Below are 27,960 nucleotides of genomic sequence, written 5' to 3'. Positions count from 1 at the left end.
AGGAGCCCTCCCTCAGCTCTCCTGGAGCCCCTTCAGGTACCAAAGGGCCACAATAAGGTCACCCCAGGGCCTTTTCTTCTCCAGGCCGAATGTCCAACCCCTCTCAGGATCCATCCCTTCCTCACAGCCTTTCCTCACTGTGCTGTGTCTGCTGCCCACAGAAGGAACCAGCTCTGTCCCATCCTACATCCCAAGACTGGTTTGGGAGGGAGACAGAAATCGGCTGCAGAGGGGACAGAAGCCAGATCATCCATCTTTATTGGAAAAGGATCTACTCTTACTGCAGATAGAGCCACAAGGATTTTCTTTCTGATCCTTGAGGTTCATTTTCTTACTGTTTCTGTATCTGACACCAGTCAAAAGGGATTGTGGGAAAAATATAAATGATACTTTTAGCATTTTATAAATGGAGCTGTATCATCCCAGTGATTCAGTCAGAGCAGAAGACTATGGGATAGTAAGGAAAAAAAACAGGACTGGGAGATTTATGTCCCATTAAGGTGAGGCAGATGGGGAGAAAGTGGGCACAGGCAAAGTCAAATAATGTGATGGGGAACCAGAATTAAAATGTAGAAAAGGTAAAAATCAAATCAAGACAGACTAAAAGTTTTTCAGTGAGAAGTTTCACTCCCCCAAGAAAAGGGGCCTATTCTTCAAAAGGAAATGTTCAGGGACACTCCCAGTTTAATTGGAATTGTTATTATTTTTTAGTTTTCACTAAGTAACCAATCCAAAAAAGTGGATTTTTTCTCAACCCCAGTAAGGAAATAAGGTTGCAGTATGCTTATTTCCATTGAAAACATAGGTGAAAACAAAGGTTTATGTACAATTCTCTCATCAATAAAATTTAAATTCTCCCATCAGGAAAATCTAAAACTAAAAATTTTTAAGCTTGAAAATAAAAAAGAAGATTTAAGGAAAAACAAGCATTCTCAAGGAAGGCAAGCTAGAAGCTAAGGGAAGTAAACCTACAGAAAGTTTTAAATGCAATTTCCTTGACCATCTCTCCTTATCTGTTAAAGGTTTTATCTCTCTCTACAAACCCTGTCTTAGTGTAGCATTTAACCCCTACTGGCCACACATAATAGCTAAAGTTATTTCAGAGCAGGAGAGGGGTCTGTGTCAGAGCCAGAGCACCAGGCTGGTGCAGGGATACACCTCAGCTGCCTCAGGAAAGGGGACCCATTACTCCATCCTTCTCCTCTGAGAACTTTACTTTGTGTGCCTCTGTGTTCCCCAAGCACCTCATCCCTCATCTCTCCTTCTTGCATCCTTCCTCTTGCCCTGTGAAAAGTTTTCAAAGTCACTAAAATAGGAAAATACAGACAAGGCCCACGTGGCACAAATTTAGTAACGTGGAGAAGAGGTTTTTTTGTTTTTCCATGCAGGCTGTTCCAGCACAGGAAAGAATTGGTGCAAACTGCACATTTTGCAGCATGTGTCAGTGTACAGAGCCTCAGCACAGATTTTAACAGCAGCTATGAGGAAGCTGATCTTTAGCAACCAGGATGAAGTAATGAAGCAATGAAGACACTAAACTCTTTTACTGTGCAGCCAAACCAAATGTCTTTTGGTCCTTCATGCATGAGTCTTCTAAATGTAAACTTTTCACAGTAAGAGAAAGAAATTCATCCTCAGACTTTAGTGAGAAGAATGACTCAGATAGCCCCAGGCAGCAAAGATCTGAGTGGATAAAGAACAGTTTTTGACTGCCTTTGGGAAAGTATCTGCTGATTTTTGTTCTTGTGCAATATTGCTTTAAGCCCACACAGAGGTTAATGGCAGATCACTGGGAAGATGTTATTGTGTTGTTTCTTTTCAAGATGCTTCCTCCCCTTTTCCAGAGGTGTAGGGCCAAACAAGAGATGGACTGGCAGTGGAAACCTGATCCCCACTCCTTAAGCAGAGGTCAGCCCAGCCCTGGGTCTGAGCTTGGCACTGGGTCCTCTCTTTCTCTGAGAATGAACTGGAGCATTGCTTTTGTTAACAGGGTCTGTTCCAATGCAGTTTTCAAAAGCATGAGAATAGAAGCTGAACATGTGCCCACTCCTCATGACTACCCCAGGAACCCAGGGCATTTGTTGGGAATCTGGTGTAGAAAAGGCAGGGGGGAAAATACTTTGAGAATTTCCATTATTCGAGTATGTCAGCAGTTCCCATCTCTGCAATGAGCAGAGCTCCTCAGAGGAGTTCCTGTCTGCTCTGGGCCTGACAGCAGCAAATATCTCCAATTCCAAGTGAAAATAGCCTGTGGAGAAGACATTCAGTGAAAACAGGTGAAAATGACAGTGACAAATAGAAAGACTGAAGAACCACAGGGTAGAATCCTGTCCTGAGGGAGCAACAATGCATTCCCACTGGTTTCCATAGATTCCTGTGAGCTCTCTCATTAGTGAAATATCCAGGCTGGCACAGGAGGACCTGGACTGGAGGATTTTGTTCCTATTGTCCATCACGGTGGTAAGAGATCAGGTAAGGTGCCCCATCCTGCCAGCAGCACTGCTCTCATGTGGAAATGGCTTCAGCCTCTTGACCTCCACTGGCTCTGGGATAAGGAATAGGGCCTCTCCCTCTCCTGCTTGGACAGGATTTCTGCCATTTTTCTCAGAATGAGGAGTGGAGCATCACAAACATGGTGGATTTTGATGAATGCATCCTAGCAGAAGGATGAGATGGGATGGAGAGCACAACCTCCCTCTGCTGGGCACGAGAATGTGCCTGCACTCCCCTCTGGCACATCCCTAATGCCCACCATCCACAGCAATCCCAGGGGGAAATGAGATCACCTCATCTGATCAACTGAGCTCCTGCTTAGCCATGGGAGATGGGGTCCCCAGAGCTTCCTTCCAGCTCTGTAAATCACTCATCCCAAGCAGAGCTTGGCTGGAAGGTGCCTCATCCCTGCCAAGGCTCCCAGCCCTGCCCTTCTCTCCCAAAGCCATTTATTTGGCAAGGGCAGAGAGGGGTCCCAGCAAAGCCCTGACTAATGCCTGGCTAATTCCCAGCAGAGAGGCAAAGCAGCTCCCAGGGAAACAGAGCCTTCTGCTTTCCTGACCCGGGCTGTGACAGCTGAAGAGACAGCTTGCTCTTACCAGTAAAAATAAACACTTTCCTCATCTGAGATCTGAGAGGGCAGCTCTCCTCCCGATTTCCATCCGCAGGGCCAGCAGTGCCAGGGCACTGAGTACACCAAGGACCTGCCACAAAGCACTGCAGGGATTAACCCGGAGGGAAAAGCTGCTGTGACCCTTGTCCTACCCTCTTTAGGTGTTAAATGCTGAAGTAATTGCTCAGTTTTCATTGTCGCTCAGCGAAAAACTCACCTTCACTTTCCCCAGGTAGGTGTTGCTTACTTTGGGGTTGACTTTACTGCAACATTCAAGTTCAGAGGTGTGGAACAGCTGCCAAATTCGACAGAATTCAGGAGAAGATGCTCTTCATTCCAGCCTACAAAGAAGGTTCTGAAAAGCAGCAAATGGCAAAAATGGCATTGCTTAATAAGTGGAAAAAACAGGACATGTGAGCTATTTACAACAAAAAAGCATCAGGGCTCAATGAAATTGAGGAAATATCTATTAAAATGAAGAATACTTCAAATTATAATTATTTTCCTTCTCAAATGTGTATGTTTTAATTAGGTATTTTTTATGTTTTATAGTTCCTACATTATCAGGTCATTTGTAAATTCCAACATCTTTGCATGCATTTTAAGCCACATTTGTTCTTCTACTGACAATTAATACTTTATTCAATTAATATTTTTACATTTACCAGAGAGATATAAAGTCTTTCATCTTTACAAAAAAAAATAAAAATAAAAATCCTTTTAATCATCTCCAATGTTGTGCTGCAGGCAATATTATTTTGTAGGTGTACTTGGAAGTTGGGAAACAATTACACAGAGCTGCAACTGCCAACACTTTCTTCATTTGGAGGAAATTCCAGTATTTTAGTGCCTTGTCTTTAGGAGGAGGGATGTTGCACAGGAATTGTACATTTTGCCCATTAAAAATTATTTTTCTGTTTAATAGAAATATCAAATCTCTTGTCCCATGGGGTGCACAGGAGCACTAAAGGACCTGCCTCCATCACCCAATCCTAGAGGACAATTTCCCCCTTGGAGTAGCGGCTGGGACAGGCAGCACTCACTGAAGAGCTCCTGAAACAAAAATAATAAGGAAGCTGGTGTGAACCTCACTCTTTCTGGGCTTTTCCCTTCTGCAAGGGTTGGTTCAAGGAGCTCTGCAGGCTCCAGGGTGTGAGCAGAGTGTCTCTGCAGTGAAACTTTGCAAAGCAGCGCAGCAAAATCTCACCGAGTCTGAACTGCACAAGGAATTCATGTCAGCAAGGAACAGAAGCACCTGAGAGCACAAACTGCACAGTAAATGGCCCATGGCTTCCTGAAAAAAAAAAATAAAAAAAAAAAAAAAAAAGGAAAGTTCAAAAAGTAAAATATCTCAAGGAAGGAAACTATTTTAACCATATAAATGACAAGCATATTTTAAAGAAAGGGGTTTGACTTAGCAGAAGTAGTTTGAGCCAGGAGTACTTTGCTGGTACAGAGGGAACCCAGGATCCAACTTTGCTTTCATGATGCTGTGCCAACACAGCCCATTATGCAAGAGAGGACTTTTAAATCCTTATTTCAAAAAATAGGTCAGACTGAGCTCAAAGACTTCCTTGTAGAAATGCAGCTCAGTGTGGATTTGAGTGACTACCATGGCTCAGAGCCAGGCAGCAACTTCAGAGATGTTGCTGAGAAATGTCCTTCAACCTTCTTTTGCTTCAGTCTTCCTTCTTCAGAGAAGGAGGGTAAAGCAACAAGACTGAGAGGTCTCCATAAAGGAAAAAATCACAGTTTTTTGCCATGGAAAAGCTACATCCAGCAGCTCATGTCTGCTGGTGCTGCTGCTGGACCACAAATTGCCTTGAGGGAAGCAGAGGGAGTTGCTGTCTGTAGGTGGGATGAGCAGAGAGCTGAAGCCCTGTCTGCTGCAGACATGAATCAAAAAATTCATTTCAAACACAGGTCAGGATTGACTGGGGTGGGGGGATGTAGTGGCAAAATCTTTTATCCATCCTAATTTCATGGCTGGACCTGTGTAGGAGCAAGGACAACGATTCTGAAAGGCATCATCACAAAAGTGTTTCATTATTTTGCTGCATTTCTTTCAGAAGGCTTAAAGCTTGACATATTCAATCAATTTTGTTTCTCCTGTTACATTGTGGGTTGGTTAATTGCAGAAGCAAAAAAAGGGTGCCTGAATTATTATGTACAGAGCTTTGGAAAACTACAAAAAAGCAGAAGCATAGACAAGTCACCCAGCTCCTCACTAATGGCCTTCAGCAACAATGAAACGAGACTAACTGTAGTAAAAATGCAAATAAAAAAGCAATGCATGAATTCAGGCCTCTGTCTTCATTAGAGAATCAATGGGAAATGCATTAATTCCAGCAGCCAAAAGTAAGAAAAAAAGGGGGATAAATACCAGTCTGTCATATCTGTAGCCCTGGCAGCAATAAAATGTTGCCAAATTCCTACAAATTCCTAACCACATATATGGTAATTTATCCTTCCCATCAGCCCAGGTAGCCTGTGTCAACAGTTCAGAGAACAAGGCTCCAGGAGGAAAAAGGACAGTTTCACTTGGACAGGAGGAGCCTTTCTTGAAATCTCTTCCACGATGAGAGTGTGAAATTGCCAAGCCCCATGGAGCTGAACTTGCACAAAATTTCAACCAGACCTTCTGAGCAGTGCAGAAATCTCCACCACCGTGTGTTGCCAGCTGGTAAAATACCTGTCCTGCTGCAAGGAGGGCTCCAGCTCAGTGACAGCTCCTGTTCTCTGGGCTTTTCAGTCGTGCTGAGGAGCAAAACCCATCAGCAGCTGCATGAGAAATCCCCAAGGGTAAGACCCAGACCCCAAACTATTCCAGATAAAATGTAAGATAAATTCAACAGTGATAGCAGCTGCTTTTGGGGAATCCATTACACAGCCATCAGCTCGTGACAACTCTTGGCTTTTAAAGGCTGAGCCAGTGACACAGAGGAGAAAGATCTTTGTGCAGCTGCTGAACCTCAGGGCCCCTTGGTGGGGAAGCAGCTCTGATGAAGCTGTGAGATTGTGCAAATCAGAATAAGGGCTGAGAAAAGGGACCTCAAACCTGTGCAAACCAGACTTAGGGCTGAGAAAATGGACTTCAAACCCATGCAAACCCCACTTAGGGCTGAGAAAATGGACTTCAAACCTGTGCAAACCACACTTAGGGCTGAGAAAATGGATCTCAAACCTGTGCAAACCAGACTTAGGGCTGAGAAAATGGACTTCAAACCTGTGCAAACCAGACTTAGGGCTGAGAAAATGGACTTCAAACCTGTGCAAACCCCACTTAGGGCTGAGAAAATGGACCTCAGACCTGTGCAAACCCCACTTAGGGCTGAGAAAATGGACCTCAGACCTGTGCAAAGCTTTTACTCATTGCCTGTGCATGGGTATGGGGGTGAATCAAACTTCTACACTGCTCTCTGCTAATTAATATAACTCCAGATAAAACACACTGGGGAGAGACTGACAGTGTCAGAGATTTTGTGTGCTCTCCTGCCCTGATAGACATCGTAGCACTTTACTGCTGTTTTACATGTCCAAATATTTGCCTGGATAAATAGACTTAGAACAGTTTGAGTAAGCTGCACTTTGGATGAGTCACATCATGAAGAAATAGTCTGGAAAAGGTCTACAGCACTATTACAGGCAGGAAAATGAAAGAAGTCAGCACTATGTTTATGTGTCAAGGGTAGAAATATCCAGACTAGGTTTGCCAAAGGAGGCCTTTTCCCAAGCCTAATATTTATGAAAACTTGTTTCTTTAAACAGTCAATTGGATTGGAGTGCCTTTTTAAATAATAAAATACATACTTCATTCTTTCTTTGTCTGGACACAGAACATCCCATGTGAAGGAAAACAAATTGAGTAGTTTGAGCAGAAACCTGCCTGGCATGCTAGGAACACCCTTGAGAACATGACATAAATATTTGAAAATAAGATTTTATACTCTTCTGTAATTCTGCTTGTAGCACAAGGAAGCAGGGAGCCACAATACACACACTGTAAGAGAAGGCTCAGGTTATAATTTTGTGTCTCTCAGGGTGCAGTGAGAAGCCTCACACACCTCAGAGAACCGAGTACAGATTTAGCAGGTTATGTAGATCAGTTGCAGACAGAATTAAGGAAGCAAAAAGTGATATTCCCACCATTAAATATAAGTTGGAGTCTTAATAAAGCACAAAGCGAGGGGAATGAGAAGCTTTGAAATTGAAGTTATTATGCTCTGCACCAACTACCAAAAATTACATGCTAATGCTTACATTCTCTTGCTTTTATTCCTCTCCACTTCAGCAAAAACCCACTCCCCCCAGGCTCTTCCTGCAGGTACAGCTGCTCCTGTCTCACAGATTGGATACCACTCTCTGCTCAGACACCAGGAAACATCCTCCCCAAAACTCCCCAAACCCAACAGCTTCACATGGATCGAGATGTGCACCCAAAATCACATCACAGCAAAGGTTCAATCACATCAGTAGCAATAAGTATGGAAATGGTGTTTTATGAAGCAAGGAACCTGTGGAGAGAGACCTCAAAAAACCCAAAACCAGCCCCTCCAAGCACCATTTATAGGGGAACACGAGATCAAGATGAAAACTAGAAAGCTGCAAGATCACAGGCAATTATGGGTGACTTTCTTGACAATCAGGACTTGCAAATCAAGTCCACCTCCTGCCCTGGTGGCTGATTGCCAGGAACAAGTTAATTAACCATCACTAACAAATGTGCTTGTATGGTCTAGCCTAGCCTTTAACCAGCTGGCTCCACCTCTCCCTGGCAGCTTCCCCTGACTGACCTCTTGTAATTGCCCATGGGCCAAATTCATCCTTGGGGAAAGTCTTTTTATCTTTAGCTTGCACCAAGAATTAATTTCACCCTGAAAATATGCTCTGGCATTTTCCTCATAAACAAAGGGAAATATTTTTTTTCCTTTTTATTTGCTTTTTTGTTTTTAACCTTCCCTCAACATCATTGAGTTTCCCATCTGACTCAACCCACCTTCACTTGCAGCCAGTTCCTTTTATTTCAGCTGATTTTTGCAAGCATTTCTTTTATTTTTACATGATGCTTATTGAACTTTTTCCAGTCCATGTGTCTTATTCTAAAACTACAATTCACGAAATAGCCTAATTCTCCAAATGGTGCTGAACTGAGTGGAATAATTACCTTACTTGTTTTAGGCCTCTGCTGGAATCTAGAATTACACACTTGGAAAATTATGATTGTTTTATCTTCTTTTTTTTTTTTTTCTCTTTTCTTCTGTTTCATAAGATGTGTGAAAAACAGGTTTTTATAAAGGACATAAACCCAGCCAAAACTATAATTGCTGCAGACGGAAAGGAATTCAGAGAAAAGATGATTTTATGATTAAGGCATTGGAGTAGAAACTCAGAAATTTAGATTCTTTTTGTGGCCCTGCCAAAACCTCTTTATATAACCTTTGCTGAGTTAATCCCTCTGTTCCTCAAATAAAACACTCTGGCGCTTCCCTGCTTTACGATAGCTGCTGCGTAAACACATTCATTCACATTTGTGAGATGTTCAAACACACCAATAATCAGAGAAGCACGATGGCTGGGATGGTTGGAATCATCTGGCTGTATTTAATCATCTCTTGTCAGGAGTGAATGCAGCTTTAATCACAGGCACATGGGATGTGGCAGCACCGCTGCTGAGAAACAAGCGCTGGACTAAAAGAAAGAAAGACAGGGCAAAAATTGTGTTCCTAATAAAAAATAGTTTGCAAATCAGGCCAGCAAATACACAAATGAATCCAAGCATCTCCCCATTCCAGTTCCCCCAAAACAGGGACAGGCTCAAGTCTCTCACTAAAAAAAAAACCCATCAAAGCATCAATTCACGTTCCACTGGAGCTGAGGGAAGTGAAAAGGAACTACAGCAGCTCCCAACTTCTATCTTGAGCCCAAGGAAAAGCACACAAAAGAAAGGCTGCTAAAGATTTACCACAGTTTTAAACCACCCTTAGGTACAGGATTCCAGGGGAGCATTAGCTGCATGTTTCCAGGACAGGACGAGGATGCTCAGCCCTCAGAGGGAATTTCATTTAAAAACCCTGGGGTTGGGCAATGGCTGAAGTGAAAAGCAGGAATTTCAAGCCCTGCAAGGCTGTGGGGTCACTGCAGGTACGGCACTGCAGCCACTTCAGTGCCCTGCTGGCACCTGTGGCCATGGACTAAGGGCCCAAGAAGGTTTTCATCTGCTGCTCCACTTTGAACCATGCTCACATCCCACACTTGTACAGAAACTGCTGCCACATCCTCCCACCCCTTTTTCCTGGAGGAAAAGGAAAACTCAGGGGTGTTTCCCCTCTCCTCTCTTCCTCCTCGAGCACCAAAGGCTTGGAAGGTTTCTGTGTCAACCGATCCCCCCTTCCTTTTTCATTGCTTTAATAAATTAAACCGAGCAACAATAGAGATGAGAGAAAGCAGGACAATGTGGTAAATGTAGCAGAAAGAAATTTGAATTGTAATGAGGAGAGCTAATCAGGAAAAGAATGGACTATGGAAAAAAGCACTAATGAGTTTCTAAATAAATTCAAAAGGTTAATATTGTTCTATCTAACGAATACGAGAAGAATCCTAATGTGAAATTAAAGGCCTCACTCCAGTGCCCCTGCAGCCATATGTTAAAGCTGTAACTCCCACTCTATTTACCCCTCTGTCCATCACATCCATCCTCTCCTGGTACATCTCATGGACTGCTGCTGGAAATGGGACCTTTCAGGGCAGCCAGGTCTCTAGATCTCTTTTTTTTTCTGTACATCAAATGCTTGAGCCAAAGTCACTAAGTCAATGGACAGACTCTCTTTGACTTGCATCAAGATTATTGTGACTCGTTTATGTCAGTATCAACAAAACAGTGATCAAAATGCACTTTTCAAACCATGAGAAGTGTGTGGGTGTTTGTGAAGTGATGGATTTGGTGGGATTTAACACACTTGTATTCTCTTTTATTACCACATGGATTTCCAGGGTGAGCAAAAAGCTAATGCAGGTTAACAGAGGAAAGAGCAGGTGAAAAAAAAAAGTTTGTAAATATAAAGGAGTTGTAATATTTCTTGTTTTAATTTATAATTAAATTAATCTTTAATTCTAAATCAAATAAATTAATCGTTAATCTTGTTTTAATTTATATGATGCCAGTAGTTCAAAACACAGAACTAATACTTTCCATATATAATCAAAAGTCAGACTCTTTTATGTGTTCTATTATAAAACATGGTAAAACTATTTCAGCCAAAATTTTGTGTGAGCCCCTTTCAAGAATTGAAGAATTTCAAGAACTGGAAAAAAAATCCAATTCCCAGGAAAATAATAGACTCAGAGGCTTTCCATAAGAACAGAAGATCCGCTCAACTGATTTTTTGCTGGAAGGAAGGAAATAGCGCCATTGTAATATTTTACTCTGAATATAAAATACCAGAATGACATCATACTTTGGGGAGAACTCTGAGCACATTTGTGTGCGTGGCCATCCATCTTCTGCTCTGCAAGCAAAGCCAACAGGGGAGAGCTGGGGGCAGCTGTCCATCTGTCTGCCCCTGTTCCCCCTGGCAGGAGATGAGTTAGGTGCCATCCCAGAGCTGTGGAACCTCGTTACAATCCCGCTCTGCCCGCGCTGATAAATCTGTCTGCTCATCCTGGGGGCACGGGCTGACTCAGAGCCCGTCAGCTCCGCTCAGGACACGGCTCTGCTCCTGTGCCCTGCCCTGCAGCCACGGCCCCAAAGGGCAGAGCTGCAGCTGCTCACACCTGGCCATCAGAGCATCCCTTCACACCTGTCACTGGAAATGGGATAGGAAGATGAGCACCGTTTGTATTCCGGGCGTGGGGGTTATTCTAAAGTTAAAGCCACACTCCCGTGCCAGGACTGACCATGTTATGTATTATTCACGGCAACCTTGCAAAATGCTGCTCAGCCACTCACCTGCCATGAATAATTTTGTTTGACAGGCAGGTTAAATACTTTAGCTTCCTGATCCTCCTCCTCACAAGGAAGGAGGGCAGCCGTGGGCTGCCCTGAGAGGCATCGAGGCAAGGATGTTTAAAAGAGGCTTCAGTGGAGTTCAAACTTGCTAGGCAAAGAGTGAATAAAAAAAATAAAAATCCTTGGACCCAAGAGACTGGAGTGGGAAATGCACAGAGACAGAGGCTTGACAGTGAAGACACATAAACTCTTTGTGAGTGACCCTGTGAATGTCAGCAGGAGACGTGTCCTTCCCCCTGGGGCAGTTATGGAGAGCTCACCAGAGCTCCTCAGCACGCCCAGCTCCAGCCACAAGGGAAATAAGATGGGAGGCAGAGGAGCAGCTCATGCTCCTGAGCCCAAGGATGTCTCACCCACTGAATGTCTCTGGCACTACTCTCTCTGCAAAAGCTTAAATGCAAAAAGACTTTCTGAGACAAAAGGCGCTGCGAGGAAATTGCTAAGTGTGAATAAACAAGACAGTTGCATAGCTCATCATAACCCTAATGATGCTCCCTAAATCATGCAGGCCCATCACCTAGATCTATTGGCCACATTAGCAGACTGCTGAGTGTGGGAAATATGGAGAGGATCATTTTTAAAGGGTTTTGCCTGCAATACTCATTGGGAACCCTTTGAGATGGAGTCTAAAGCAGATGGTGAAATGGGAAAATTATTCACGTTAATTCTTTAGCAACCTAAAATAAATTTAGAGAATAATGAAATAATGAAAGCCCCATTCAGGCACATTTTTGCTTTTGCAGCAGTCATCAAAGTCCTCACAGGGAAGACCCAGCACTGCTGCATTCCACACACAAAGCTGCTGTGTTAATTGGTTCAAAGACAGAAGAGCAGTAATATCCTGGAAAAAAAAAAATAAGGTCATCCCCTTTCATTAGCTATTGTTCAATGGCCTGATGAAAGAACAAACAAGCTGAAACAGCAAATAAACCTCACAGTGCTGAACACAGATCCCTTTTAAGCTTCCTTCACATGTGTCCTACAGAAAAACATCTCTTGCTTTTCTTCTCATCCTCTCTTCAAACTCTTACAACAGGAAAACAATCCCAGTCTTCCATTTTACAGACAAGGAAACTGAGTCATTGCTTTCATCCAGAGGGGGAACATCAAAGTGAGGACTACAGCCCAGCAAATCCACCCTCAAGTTTTCCTGCTTATTTTGCAGATGCACCAGCTCCTTGGGTGAGCTGGTGAATCAAACCCCAAAGTCTCCCCAGCTGAACACAGTGCCCCCAGCCACATGACATGACTGGCAGCCTGGGAGGTTTTCCTTCACCCAGATGATCCAGAGGATTTGAGGAACATGTCCAGGGGAAATTTACTCCCACAGCAAGAGGTGATACAAAATATTTTTTCCTGTCTTAAACACAAGAAGTAAATAAAAGCATCACAGAATTCATAAGACATTTCTGCGTGAACACAAAGCTCTGTGAAACTGCTGAAAGCAAATGAGGAAGAATGTAAATGTTTCATACTAAAAATGCTAAAGTTCACTCCTAAAATCACTAACACCAGAGTGATCCAGTATCAAGATATAATATTTTCTAAATGGAAATCTCTGGCTCAGTTTTTGCTCCTGACACTTTACAGCCCTGTTGCTTTCTGGCTATTTTATTTCCTATTAGTTTTTGGCACAGTGAGCAAAACCTACCAAGGCTTCCAAGCACTTGCATCAGAGCTTCTCTGAGCACCTGTCCATGGTCCTGAGGCTGTTCTAATTTTGTCCTCTCTAGTGCACTGCAGGCAGTGCAGAGCTCACTCAGTGAGAGCTGCTTCAATTCGTGGTTTTCCCACCAGGTAAGTGCTGGGATAAGCAGCCAGCTGTTTCAGTGGATAAACATATGTGCACTTGCATCAGCTGGACAGGCTGCCCTGCCTCATTTCCCAGCATCCAGCGATGGTGAGACACCTCCAGCACTGCCCAGGGCTGCATGGCCTCACTGTGCAGCCCAGGCTCAGGGGTGAGAGCCACCAGAGGTGCTGGGAGCTGCTCCCACCTGCCTGATCTCTCCCAGGGCTCAAGAGGAGTCAGGGGCTGTGGTTTGGGAAGCTCCACCTCAGCTCAGCTTTGGGGAATGCACTTCTGCTCTTAGTCCATGGTTAGGGGCAGCAAGCGGAGCTCAGGAGAGCCCAGGCTGGCAAAGCCAAGGCACTCAGTGCTGGCCACCTGCAGCTCTCAGTGTGTCCCCAACCCCTTGTCTGTAATTGGAATATCACTGTTTCCCCAGCTCCAGCAACACACTCAGAAAACACCCTGGGCTGAGGCCTTCCCACCCTGCTCCCACAGGAGGAATCCCCATGGAATGCAGGAGATGGGACAAAACTTCCTCTGTGTTCCCCTTGTTTCTTCCCACAGGCCTGGAAATAGCACAGCTTGGCAAAGGTCATGGTCTGAATGTAGATTATTCATGGACATGAATTTATCTGATGAATTATTCCAAACACATCATTCAGCTGCTGTACTGAGCACATATAGGATGTGCCTCTGCAGCTCCTCTAAATACAAAGCAGGGCATTAAATAAGGACAGTCACTTGCTTGGGAACATAATATTTTATTTGCCACAAATATGCTAATTCTTTAATTTTCAGTCTCTATGCCAGCTAGAAATACAACCTGAGCAAGATAAGTTTTCTTGTAGCTGATTACTAGGTAGCTTATCAAAGTTGATATATTAGATTTTAGGCCCTGATTCAGTGTTTTCTTAGACTCTTATGCAATTTTGATCCCATGGTAATGGATTTTGAGTTGCTTACAAACATGTCAAGACTATCATCTGTCAGCCATGTCCCCATGCTGCTAATTATTTATGCCTACTGAGCAAATTTATTGGCAGTTTTGTCAGGAAAAGCAGTATTTTTTCTTGTGCTTTCTAAACAAATATCAAGGGGCAGGGAAGCACCAGCCATTTCAGTGCCTACACCAACCTCCTGGTATATCTCTGGGTTCCTGGACTCCAGTTTACAGAATTCAGGCAATAAAAGCAAAACCAGAGGCCTCTTGTCACTTAAAACTTCTTAAGTTTCTCTTCTTAAGTCCCACTGCTGTTAGTGCCGTATAAATCATTTTTGAAAGGCTGGTTTCTGTCACTGTGTCTCTGCTGAGCACAGGTTCCCACTGGGAGGGACCTGGGCATCATTTTCAGTAGGATCTGGAGGTTAGAAAAATGTATTCTGTGTGCTGTAGGTAGGTGTGGTTGGAGCTGGTGGAATTACACAGGAATTACAGGAATCCTCTCCAAGGAGGAGGGCACCAGGTCCAAGAGGAATAAAGGGCGACTCCCCAAAGCCAGGAGGCTCCACTGGTGACTGCAGCGTGGAATTCCTGCTCAGGGGTGCCCTGCACCTGATAATTCCACTGATTTCAGCATCCTGCCCAACCTGGGAAATGCTTCACACCGAGATTTCAGCTCAGGGCCACCTCTGAAATCAGCAGCTCTGGGAAATCATCCTTTTCTTGACAAGTCATAAAAGCATCCCCAGAGGCTCTGAGTGCCACGTGGTGTTTGTGACTCCTGCGGTTCTTTGGCCTGACAAAGGAGGGATGGGAAAGTTCACTATCAGCACATTTTAGAGACAAATTTGCTGTCATCCCGTGGGGTTTGTGTCCATTTTTAGATTTAGTGCTTGAGCCCAATATCAGCACAGAGAAGTTTAGAGATAGAGAGAACAGAAAAACTATTTTAAAACAAGTGCAACTCTTTGGATCTCCTGAACAGATAGAGTGCATTGTTGGGTCAGGACAAATATTCAATTTGATTTTTATCTTATCCAAACTCCAAATCTCTTTTGTTATCAGTTACTTTCCAAGGCACTATACAAGTGAGCTCTGAACTTACACTTAGGAAACACAGAAATCAGAGAGCTTTTCTGCTTCCTTCCCCAGGAATTAGCCCATCCCAGACTCCCAGCAACACTGAGAAAGTTCAAACCCAGAACAAGACAAAATGAAATTCCAAAACTGCAGAAATAATGGCAGTATCTAAACACTACAAGTAATTTTTTAGATTTATCAGGTCAGATCAAAATCCAGGAGTGGTCACTCCAGCAGGATGTAACCCTGCTGTACAAGACTGAGAGGTTTTTTTTAGATCTTTGTCAAAAAATATTCAGGTATAAGAGACATTTTTTTCACACATGTTCTCTTCACCATCCCACCCTACCACCTATAAAACTGCTTTTTTAAATATTCCACAAATGAGAGAAACCAAAACCAGCAGAACCTTAAGCCAGACATTTTTCTTGGCCATGTCCAGTCCATGGGGCTAATTAGAAAACTTTGATATAATCAGCCCTTTGAAAAATACACATTTATTAAGTGGAAGCTGATCAGAAGAAAGATTCACTTTCATATCTTCTCTTGATTTTGAAAAAAAAAAGGTCAGAAAAATATTTTTAAAGTTCAAATAAAAAATGCTCAAAGCTGGATGAAGTATCTTCTTAGAAATGCAGGAAAACATTCATTCTGTTCAAGTAAACAAAATTAATTGACAAGTTTCCTTTCCACTCACACCAGGGGGTGACCACAAGTGGACAGCAGGGCAGATCCACAAGATGCTCCCCTCCAGATCTGTGTTTTCTGTATGAAAATATCCCTTTACTTCTAGGAGCTTTAAGCAAAATGGACTTTTATTCTTAGAAAAGGATCCTGGACTAACTAAAAGCACCTACACAAAACCAAAAATTACCTGGGCCTTGTTGCTACAAGGCAAGCTTGGGGCATGAAATCACCACTCTTTAAAAACATCCTTCCCCTGTGGCCAGAGCACCACCAGCTGAAGGAATCTCGTGGTGGCAAAGTACTCAGAGCATGCCCCAAACCTGCTGGGATACCATGGAAAACTCCAGCACAATAAAATGCTTTTCCTGCTGGAAACACGAAGGCCTGGGGCTTTCTCTTCTATATCTCAATTTCCCACTCATCTTCTTTTATAGCCCAGAGACAGCACGGATCCAGTGGTCTTCAAAAAGGAGAACAGCAGAAAGGAAAATATAACTCCTTCCACTTTTGTTGCTCCCAAACCTACTCATTACTTCCACAATGAATCCATTGTGTTCAGACACGTGCCAGGAGCAAGCTGAGGCCCCTGGGAGGCTCCAGAGGACACCTGGATCTTTGCAGGCACAAATACAGACCTCCAGCTCTCCACACAGAGGGCTTGTGGACAAAAAGGGCACACCCAGCAGATTTTGGGTGCTGTGGGAACAAATCAGCTCTTGCAGTGGAGGTGGGTCTGAAAGCACAGCCAGGTTTAACTCTCAGCAGGATGGGGGCACTTGTGGGAAATAAAAGATGAACTGAAAAATGAAACTGCTTCCAACAGCATCTTTATCCAGCCAGCAGAAAACAGCAGCTCAGCAATGGGCTTTGTTGACTCAGTTATTTGTGAGAGCTGGGCAGCCCAAACCCAGGGGATTCTGCTAAAAATACTGTGAGCAGGGCATCAGCACGAGTGCCTTCAGCACAAGCTTTGTTTTTACACAGGGAATGGGAAGGAGGAAGAAAGCAAATGAAATAGAAGGAGCAGAACAGCAGAGCGAGACGGCAGCACGCTGACAGGAAACAATTTATAACTTACTTGAGAGTCTTTTCTGAGTCATCTGTTCTGCAGCTCCGACAGCAGTGCAGGGCTGCCCGACTGTGTTACACCCAGACACACAAACACACCAACATTCCAAGCTGTTTGGAGCCACCTCATCCATCCTGGGCTGTGGGAATGTTTCAGCAAGCCACATTCATGATGGTGACTTGTTCCTGTGCTTGGAGTCGAACACAGGCGGTGGCAAAATCAAGGTAATTATAACCAGAAAAAAAGGTAAAATGGCTTTAATTCCATGGAAAATTTTCTTACAATAAATAAATCAGTATGAAGTGAGTTTCACAACTCTTTGTGCAATATGTTAAAGTCAAAAATAAGCATGTAAAAGACTGTCCCTAGGACACATCTGCACCACTGTTCTGTGCTAACTTCAGAAAAGAGGGTCTGGTGCTTTAGCTCAACAAGCTCTGGCCTCCAGAGCTCTGGAGAAGCGAAACACGATGCTGCTGTTCCCCAAGATCCTCAAATAAATCCCAGCACTTAAATATGGGATTTGTCAGCTTGAGTGTCCCCTTGGAACTCCTGAACCACCTCAGAACCACAGAATGTCCTGAGCTGGGAGGGACCCCCAGGATCCCCCAGCCCAGCCCTGGCCCTGCCCAGACCCCCCAACAACCCCACCCTGGGCATCCCTGGCAGCGCTGTCCAAACGCTCCTGGAGCTCTGGCAGCCTCGGGGCCGTGCCCATTCCCTGGGGAGCCTGGGCAGTGCCAGCACCTCTGGGGAAGAACCTTGCCCTGAGATCCAAATTAACCCATCTGACACAGCCCCATGCCATACTCTCCACCAAAGTCTGGGGACAAGGTGGCTCTCAGAAGCCTTGTGACACCCACCAGCTGCACTTTGCATCCCTTTCTCTGTGTTTTGGGCTGGGTCACAGTCTGTGTGCACACCTGCTGCTTCTCCCTGCAAACCAGGATGGCAGTGCCAGTCCCTGATGAGGGTTCAGAGCTATTTCCCACTCTGGGGACAGTTAACTGTGCTGAGTCCAGGGAGAAACCAAAAGCAGGGAGTTAAAGAGCAAAACTCATAGGAAAAAGTCTTCCCTCACCATGTGGCAGCATAGGAACGACACGTTAAATTTACACCCACAAAACCACGTAATAATTACCCAGGCCTTCTGTGCACAGTAATTACAACCAAATGGTTTAAGGAGGAGAAACAGCGTCTTGGATATCAGTTCTGCTGGGTTCCTAGTCACTGCCTCCACCTTAAATTCCTCTTGCCTCTGCAGAAAGGGGGAGAGCCACTCCAGCTCGTGGCTTCCCCTGGCTGTGACCGTGGGGACCTGCCCCAGGTCCCTGGGATGTCACAGCCCAGGATGGGCTCTGGGGAGCTCAGTGCCTCCTATCCCATCACTGACAGCAGGGCCACATCAGCAGGTGCCACCAGCTGTCCCAACAGCACTTGGTGGCTCTCTCAAGAATATTTAATGCATTTTTCAAATGCACCAGAATAAACTCTCATTAGGTGTCCGGTCTCTCCCATCTGCACAAGAGAAAATTCCTCAATTCCCTAAATCAGCTCCTGCGTGGGTTCAGCTGGGACCAAGCCCAGATGGGACCATCCCCACCATCCCTGGTGGCAGACAGGGAGCTCCAAAGCCCACGGGTGACCACGCTGAAATGCTTCACTTCAAACGCCAATACAAACTCCCAGCCTGAGGCATTAAAATTCAATTACCAGGGACAGCTGGATTCAGGCAAGGGTCTGACACCGAGGATCCGGAGAAGGGAACATTGCAAGCTGTCTGGAGCTGAGGAGATGGACTCAAGCCAAGGATTGTTTATGTCTTAAGGTCTCACAGACTCTGCTCTGCCAGGCTTGGCCGGCCACGCAACCAAAGCCAGGCTTGCAGCCCCCAGGACATCCCCCTGGGGACAGCCTGCTCCTCACTTCCAGGGACCTGCTTTGCCAGCTCCATGATTTTGGGAGGGAGCCTCGCCTCGCCATATGGGTGACCCACATTTCAGGGGTCACACGTGGCAGTGGGACAGGGGACACGGGGACCTGAGCACACTCCTTGGCCCAGGGCTGGCTGCTGCTGCTGGTACCCTGCTGGAGCATCCTGCAGCCCGTGACCAGATAACAGCGAGCGTGCAGGTGACATATTTTATATTTTCTGTTGGCAATGAAATTCAATCTCACACAAATAATTGCGTTTGTTTTCCCCACGGGTTCCAATCAGGCATAACCAGCTATCGAAAAAGCCAAATGCTCATCAAATTTGCTTCTCCTCTCATTTCCAATGCTGTCAGTTGCAAATTCCTCTCCTGGATGGGTGCTGCTAACTTAAATATTTGGTGTGTGCCGGTTCTCAGTGAACCAGACCAAAACTGGGGTCTTTTTGAACCCAAATATTCTTTTAGAAGCCTTTTGGATGCCTGGGACAGGCATCTTTAAAGATAGGAACAGTCATTTTTAAACAGCATTTCTGTTACAATAATAGACAGGAAAAGCCAAGAAGCTCCAAAGCCGAATTTGGGATACAGCTCAATCTCCTGCTTAACCCCCAGGGAATTTACAGCTGTTGTAAATTAAATATAAATAATAAATAGAATAAAATAGAATAAAATGTAAAAGGGCTGGGGGAGCGTTTCTTTTTGAGGCTGAGGGGACACTGGTGGCATGTGACAGCAAGGGGTTGGCTGGTCCCTGTGGTGTGGCAGCAGCATCACACCCCGAGCTGGGCTGGGGGCACCCAGGGGCGCAGCTGCCACCCCAAAACCCGTCCTGGCAGGGATTTGGGGTGGGAGGGAGCGTGCGTGGGGCTCTGTCCCCATCTGGTGACAGCCACACGCAAGGACAGAGCAGAGCCAGCCCAGGAGACACCGAGGGGACCTGGGGCTGCCACCCCAGGGCACAGCACGGTGATGGAAAGGGGTAAGAGAGAGGGGGAAAGCAGAGAAAAGGGATAAAAAGAAAAATAAATAAATAGGGATGGAAAGGAGAGAGGTTAATTAAAAAAAATCGGAGAGAAAAAAAAAGACAAAAAGAAGAGGAAAAAAAAAAGACTAGAAAGAGGAAAAAAGACAAAATAAGAGGAAAAAAAGGAAAAAGCAAAGAGGGAAGGGGAAGGCAGTGGGGAAAGGGAACTCAGTGAAGAAAGATCAGTTTAAGGAAGGATTTGCTGAGAGGAATCCTTGTCTGTGATGCAACCAGAATAAAAAAAGACATTTCATCTTCTACTGAGAATGAGGCAAGGAATAAATATTTTTTTTAAAAAAACAAACAAACCAACCAAAAAAAAATCAAAGCAAAACCACACAAAAATAAACCAAAACCCAAAGAACCCTACACTATTCCAGCAGATTAATTAGGAATCCATCTAAATAATCTCCAAACTCTCTTCATTCCAGTAAGGAAAAGAAAAAGTTTCAAAGTTTTGAAAGAATTTAAAGAGAAATTGGAAGTCTTCCATCTTGGAAACATTGAACTATGATAATTTTTTGAAACTTCTGTTGTATTTTAAGCTTAAGTTCTGATGAATATTGAAAGTTTAACCAAAAAAAACCCAACAAACAAACCAAAACACCAGCTTTTTGGTCATATTTTCTAACCAAAAAGACGTGATCAATCCTCATATCAGATGTCTGGAGCTGTATTATTTGTTTCATTTGTTTTTTCTGTTTGTTTGGGGGGCTTTTGCCATCTTGAGAGAGATGTTGAGAAACAAATATGGGTGGATTTGGTCACCTAGAAAAGAGCCCTCAGGCTTGGCATGGCCCTGCCACTCACAGGCAAAGCTTCTCACGTTCAGAGCAGCTTTTTAGGGCAGGTACATTTGTGTGTGTGTGATTTTGTTTCTCACAAGCAAACCCAAATATATTTCAAAAAGCGTTTTAGAGATAAGCGGAGAAATAAAAGGAGAATTTTCCTGGATGTTTTTGCATTCCCTGAAATCCCTGGCATTTGGGAGTTTAGCTGGATTCATACAGAGAATAAAGAGGGGAAGTCAAAGGCCAAGCACAAAACCCTTTTGCAAATCAAGCAATCACCGGAGCTTCACCATCATCATCATCAGAGCTGAGATTTCACGTGACTTGGATAATTTGTGTGGGATTAAAAGACCTCAAAGAAATCCTCAGGGCTCACAGCTTCTCTGATATCCACTGCACCACACAGATGTGAGAGACAGATGGAAAACAGGCAATTTTTCAGCTGGGTTTCATGGGGGCTTTGCATTTAGGCATGCAGCATCTTGTGAAATGCCATTTATCTCCCTGTCACCTTTTGCCTCTGAGTTTTGGTATAGAGGCAAGAGGTCAAGAACCAGATTTGGTAACCTGATTCTTCTGCAAACACATCATATTTAATTTGCCTTGAATATTTTAGAGATGGTTAAAATGGGCAGGTTTTAGCATTTCTCTTTCACAAATGGTAAAAACCATTGCTCCAGGTACAGCTTTTGTACAGGGAAAATGTTGACATTTGTGCCATCTCCCAGCCCTAATTGCTTTGTTGACATCATTATCCTGTCATTAAATCTGTGATTTGAAAGTTTTAAACCTTCCCTTGTGTTTGAAGACACTTTCTTTAAGGGCAACCTGCAAGGGAGAGGTCTGCTTTACACTTCCCCATGTTCCTCAGCAGGTCAGGAGGTTTGTCCTGCAGAAACCACTGAGGGCCAGCAACTGCAGGGATGGCAAACTGTGAGAAAAAACACCTCACCTTCATCCCTGCCCTGCTGCAGGGTCCCAGAGCTCCTCCAGGGCAGTGACAGCAGCTCTGCAGAGCTTCTGGGAGAGCCTCCCCCCAGCAGATCTGGTCTAGAGCCACGAGAAATAAAGCTCATAGAATCCTGTCCCAGAGTATAAAATCTCCTGAGCTGGAGGGGACCCACAAGGATCATCAGGTCCCAAATGCTGGCCCTGCACAGGACAACCCCAAGCATGGTGGATTTGGTCATTCCCAGCCCTGCTTGGGTAGCTTTGTTCATCCACACAAAACCTTAGGAATCAGCATTTTCCCATCCACACTAATTTCCCCCCCACTTTCTCTGTTACCAGCAGTGTTTGTTTGCTTTATGTGTCGTCTGGTGGTGTCCTCTAGTGGTTCCTTCCCGCACAAGAAACACCACCTTGCCTGCCTGAAATTATGTCAGCTGCATTGGAAAAGCACTTGGGGGGAGGAAAATCACAAATTTTGACAGGACTCAAAGGAACAGCAAAATAGATGGCAATCTTCTTCTTCATTTACATGTTTAAAAGTTACAGCAAAGTTCACTCTGTCCTACTATGAAGGAAAAGTTATGAAGGGTAACAAACAGCAGCATGACTCAATATTTTTGAAGAGATGGCTTTCTATAAATAAGGGGGAAAAAAATTAGAAATGGCCAGTAGAACTATTAATTAAAATATGAAAGCAGATAAATAATGAATAGCGATGTCATGTATTCATTAGGATTCTACAAATGAAAAATATCTCTCCCAGTTATTCCTTTGATGAATCTAGCCCAAATATACTTGAACTGCAACATGAAAAATTCAGGATGCTCGTATTTCATTCTGTAGCAGCCAGCCTCAGATCCCCAAATCTCAAAGCCAAGAGCTGCAAGTGTCTAATCCCAGTGCTGATACTGAGCTTTGCCTCTGGCCTTGGACAGGCTTTTAACCTGGCCTTAAGAATATCTCTAATAGGATCATGGACTCACAGAGCAGTTTGGATGGGAAGGGACCTTAAAGCCATCCAGTGCCACCCCTGCCATGGGCAGGACACCTTCCACTGTCCCAGACTTCTCCAAACCCTGTCCAGCCTGGCCTTGGACACTGCCAGGGATCCAGGGGCAGCCCCAGCTGCTCTGGGCACCCTGTGCCAGGGCCTGCCCACCCTCCCAGAGATTTTTTTCTAATTACCCCAACCTGTGCTCAGCACAGTCCCATCAGTGGACAGGATGTATTTTGGTGCTCTGTGAAGCAAAGGATGTAGAAGCAAGGATGGAAATCCCTGTGGGAAGGAGAGTGAGAAGAGAGCTGCAGGCTCGTGTCTCCCAGGTGAATCTCCATTTGTGAGAGGCAGATGAAAGAAAGAATGGGTCCACATGCTGTATTATACAAGTATATTTAAAATACATCTGCAGAGGTATAGATGTATAACACACCACTGTGGATTTTTTGTTAAAATGTTTTCTAAAATCACCTGAGCCCATCCTGAGGAACCAGAGCCCAGCATGCCACTGAAGTACTGAAATGCCATTGGGGGTCCCTAAGGCACCTAAACAACAAATAGAAAATCAAAACCCAAAAGAACAAACAAAAACCCCCCAAAAAAACCCAAAAAAAGGACAGAAACACCCAAACACCCCACCCTCAAACCATCTACCATGTCACTAATCTAAAAATCCAAAGATCTCCAGTGCACAGTGACTTGTTCACCTCAGTGCTGATTACTGTCACACCCTGCTCCTCCCACCCCACCAGGGTCACCAAAGCCTCAGCCCAGCAACCCTTCCTGCTCACACAGAAAAGGCTTCCCCTAAACATTCCAGAGGAGCTGCTGCAGTGTTCCAGCAGTTGTTAATAAAAGCCACGCTCTCCCCAGGGCTTTGTCAGCTCTGCACTTCAAAGCTCATTTTACACACAGGCCAACGCTGTGTTTTAAGAAGCGAATGTTAACATGAGCTGTTTAGTCAGTTGAATAAAAGTATCAGGAATCTCCCTCCCTCTGCCATCAAATTTAAATATATAAATAAACAAGCCAACAGTCTCTTGGCAGCCTCTGATGGATGTGACAGGAGCACACCCTTTGGAGGTGTACAATCCCATATAAATCCCAACCTCTGTGCCTGTGATTTTTTTTTATTTTCAGCTACAAAACAAAAAAAATGAGACCAACTGTCACAGACCAAGGAATGAGGATTAATAACCAACGTTCCCAAGGCATGTTTGATGGCCTCGACTTTTTCTATTAAACACAGGTTGGTACTGACACAGGCTGAGAATTGCCTCAGCCAGGTGAGAATGCAGCCCAGACAGGTGATGCCCATTTCCTGCTGGGTTTTTATCTCACACCTCTCCTTCAGGTCCCTCTGCAGAGGCCAATGTTTCACTCTCCTCCATCACCAAGCAAACAATTACTCTTGAAGCCATGAAATCAAAAGAGAATTAAAATAAAATATATATTACTAGTAGTGATTTGGACAGTTAATTACAGTTAATTAAGCTTATATTTACTGTAATTACTGAATAATTTATATCACCATGGAGGTGACAGAAACTGTATAAAGAAATGAGAATGATTTAAAATTATTTTAAGTGCTTGGAATGTCTGAGAAGCATTTTGTAAGATACATTGAAAGATTCTAAATTTAATTATAACACTAAGTTACCTTAAGCTCTGTTTGGGATAATATTTTTCCTAGCAATTAGACAGCAGTTGATGATGCAATTACACTTTCATGTATAACTTTTGTGCAAGCAATATAATTTTTTATTAAAAAATAATCAGAAGACATAATATGTGTGAAGTAGTTATATTATTTTTTTTCTATCATTTTCCCCAGACACATTTTGTAGCTCCAGTGCAGGTCTCTGCATAACAAAAAGGTAGGGTGAAGCAGGCAAAAAGGGAAGGAAAAGAGTCAAGACAAGCAATTAATGTATGGTAACTCTCCTCAGAAAGGATTATCCCAGCCTCCATCAGAGGAGTCAGTGGTTACAGGGAATTTTAAATGAAGAACAATATCACCCATGAGACTAGGAAGATTAAAAGTCAAAGAAACCACAATAAAAAATTTAATGACATTTTGTTTATTTTCCAAATCTCATGATTTAAACATTCAGTGGGTTGTGGGGAAGGTTGGTTTTTTGGGTTTTTGTTTCCTACTTTATTTCCTGAGCTGGCAGCACTTCAACTTTGGAGCAGCAACAAAACCCCTTTGGAAAAGATTGTCTTTGGACTTGGCCAGGGCCAGGTTTCCTCCATCAAACATCCAAGAATCTGCCCTGGTTGCACCGAGCATCCTGTGGGAATCAAACTGAGCCAGCCAGACTGGGGCCTGGGACAAGAAAGGCAGAGGTGGCATTTGAGGCAAGATCCAAAGGAAGCAACTCTCCAAGTCCTCCTGAAGCTGGAATATACTTTCCAAGAGCTGGCAGGCTCTGCCAGCCCTGCCTCCCACTTTTTTTTGCTTTTGTTTTTCCACTTGGACCAGATTTCCAGCTGATCTGATGGGCCAGACTGCCCAGCCTGTGCAAATGCCAGTCAGCTCTGAAATGGGTCATTCAGATAAATAACAACAGCTAGAATGTGAAGTTAAGATTTATCAGTGGATCAGGAAATAGCAGATGAAAAATACCCCAAAGACCAAACCATCACTCACCACTAATAAATGTTTCTCTCTAGAAAATGTAAATCTAAAGCAAAGCAGCATTCATTATCATCCATCACGGCACTCCTGCAGCATCCCATTGTGCCCTGGGACTGCAGGGTCCCAGAGATGCAGCAGTCTATCACTTCTTTTGAAAGGAGAAAATTCCCCTTAAATCTTTATCCCACACTGGCTTCTCCTGCTCTTCTACAGCAGCTGCTTCTCCACTGAATTCCCTAACATTACTGCTGTTCACTTCCACAACCAGGAGAGTTTCAGGACCACAAAGCCAAAGGCTGGGATCTTCAGGGGACTCTGACAGTCTTGGGTCTCTATTTTACTGAAAGATGCAAAGTACTATAAAATATTTAAGCAGCCATTTAACCACTGAAGCTCAGGGGATGCCATCAGTGATGGAGCCTGGAAACCAACAGCAGGCTCCTCTCCAGAACTGCCTTTAGGCTTGGAACCCCCTGGATCATCCCAGCATCCCCACACTGCAGCTGCAGAGAGCTCTTCCTCCAGGAGCCATCAGCTGAGGGCTGCTGACCCTCCCTGGCTGGCCTGGGGATGCAAACCCCTCACAATGCCTGCACACACTATCAGAGCATCCCTTGACAGCTCCAGTTTGCTAATTAAGCATTGTTGAGGCAGTGATTTGGCAGCTGTGGTGCTGGGCAGGTTCTCCATCTGCTGACACGAGCATCCCTGCTCCTTAATGCACGTGGAACCGACAGCAGTGGGTTCAATTCTGGTCACTTCTGTCCACTGCAACTTACAGGTTTAAATATTTACTTAATTGAGGGGTTATTGTGGTTCTAGAATGGCAGTGCTCAAGGAAAATAATATGTTGATCAGAATAAATAGAACCCTTGTATTTTAAATTCTGGCTATTAAACAGAATACCCACATTTCCATATTTCTCACAATATACTCATAAATATACTCCAATATGCCTGGAAACAGGCACTTGTTTTTACCATGGTTAATGGCCAACACTCAGGTTGTTAAAGAGTAGAAGAGGAGCAGCCAAACACCCTGACCCTTGTGCCCTGCAGCAATTATTTCTTTCCCCTTCATGCCCGGAGATGTGGCCAGCTAAAAAGCCAGGGAATTCACTTAGAGAGCAGATGCGATGGGTAACTAGGATGGAAACATGTATAAAATGTTCAGAAATTGTGCTGGCAGAGGTGCCTGTAGGCACAGGGCAGCTATGGAGCAGCTGAGGTGGATTTACAAGGAAATGTGGAATTGTGAGGGGAATAAGGCAGAGGACAGTGAACATGAACAGGGAAGGTGGAAGGGCAATGCAGGGCTTTGGGGGAATGGCCTGGCAGCAGAGAGAGGTAGAAAGGCAGAGAGAATCAGAAGGAAATGAAACAATGGCCCAAGCAAGCAGATGAAATGAGCCAGCTGTGCTTTCCACGGGCACCAGGTGAGCTGCAACAGCCAGGGTGAGAGAGGATTGAAAGCATGGACCTGATGGTGGGGGACAAACCCAGGATTTAACAGGGCACCAGCCCCCTTGGATACACACCTTCAACATTCCTCACTGAAAGGGTGCTCAGGCCCTGGAACAGGCTGCCAGGGAGGGGGGAGTCACCACCCCTGGAGGTGTCCAAGGAAAAGCTGCATGTGGCACTTGGTGCTCTGGTTTAGCTGACAAGGTGGGGATGGGTCACAGGTTGGACTTGGAGATCCTGGAGGTCTTCTCCGACCTAAATAACTCGTGATCCTGTAAGAGCACCTCAAGCAGTACCCCCAGCTAAACCCCAGCAGCTTCACTTGCTGCCTCCAAAGAACACCTGGGTGTGTCTGAGCACACCCAGAACCCACTGGTGCTCCAGGGCAGCACCCAGCTGGAGATAGAGACTCGAGATTGCTTGAGATGGGAGCTTGAGATTCTGGGATTAAAACAGGACCAGCCTCCAAAAACGACTCTTATTCACAGATGGAAAATCAAAACCACAAGCACCATTTCCTTTATTTACCCACCCAGCAGCATTTAGCTGACACCTTCCTGCAATCAGGCAGCTGCTGACTTGTCCTGTGTTTCCTTGTGTGAGGTTTTGCTGTACCATTTTGTTATGGAAACCAATCAAAGACTTTTGATTTTTCAAATGCAACAAAACCCCAGGGGCTGTACAGAGAACGAGAGGTTCCAATGAACTCTTGAAATTAAGTGTGGGAATGACCTGTACAGCAGCTGGAAGCACTGGCAACAGAAAACATTTGCAGGCAAAGGAGTGATGAGACAGGCAGTTTAAATGATTCCAACCTTATCTGAATGAAGGTCTGAGGAAGAGTTAGGAGAACTTATTCTAACAAATTGGAACAGATTGCCAAGGGATGCAGTAGCTTTTCCATCATTTCCTATCTTTCAAAGAAGATTGAATTTTATACACACATACACACATTTTCATTCCAGGTCAACTAGAAGTTTTTGGGGTGGATACGTCAGTGACTGAAATCCCATGACTTGTGTTAGTCAGGAAGTTAGCCTGGGTTATTACATTAATCTCCCTGCTTCTCTTAAAAACCTAGGGCTGAACTGATAACTGCATTTGGAATAGGGAAAATATCCTTCATTTAAATTAGAACAGAAATTCAGCCTATGAATGTACTGAAATCCATGAAAAAAATATTATACACTAAATAAGAACATACAATCACTTTGTTTAAAGTGTATTTGATTAAATAATATTTGAAGTTTAAATAGTATTCAATTGCAACTATAAATAAATTGTGGGATGCTATAACACCATTTTAAAAATCCACTATTTTTATCAGATAGAGAATATGAGCCAAACAAGAATCTGAAAACCCCCAGATTCCAGAGACAGCACATGAATTTTTGAATTCCTGGGAAAAAATAGTGCCTATTTTAATTAGAGAAAAAAGTTTCCTGACACAAAACCAGTTTTAGAGGCTGAAGGATTCCAA

The 27,960-nt window shown here is 44.2% G+C and overlaps 1 long non-coding RNA gene across 2 annotated transcripts; it reads right to left on the bottom strand.

Annotated features, from left to right (window-relative positions):
• Positions 1–241: 241 nt before the first annotated feature.
• Positions 242–7,646, bottom strand: LOC111938273 (uncharacterized). Of its 2 annotated transcripts, XR_015276938.1 has the most exons (7): positions 7,621–7,646; positions 7,367–7,442; positions 5,648–5,863; positions 4,314–4,400; positions 4,084–4,159; positions 3,324–3,461; positions 242–2,248 (listed from the first exon to the last, which is right to left on the bottom strand). It is a non-coding gene; the product is annotated as an uncharacterized LOC111938273 (long non-coding RNA). The 2 variants fall into 2 exon arrangements; XR_015276939.1 differs by lacking the exon at positions 4,084–4,159.
• Positions 7,647–27,960: the final 20,314 nt, after the last annotated feature.

This window comes from Cyanistes caeruleus, chromosome 16, assembly GCF_971803275.1.
Source record: "Cyanistes caeruleus chromosome 16, bCyaCae1.hap1.1, whole genome shotgun sequence".
In the NCBI taxonomy this organism is placed as follows: Eukaryota; Metazoa; Chordata; class Aves; order Passeriformes; family Paridae; genus Cyanistes; species Cyanistes caeruleus.
Note: the sequence above shows the minus strand (reverse complement) of the source record. Positions and strands in the feature narration are given on the sequence as shown.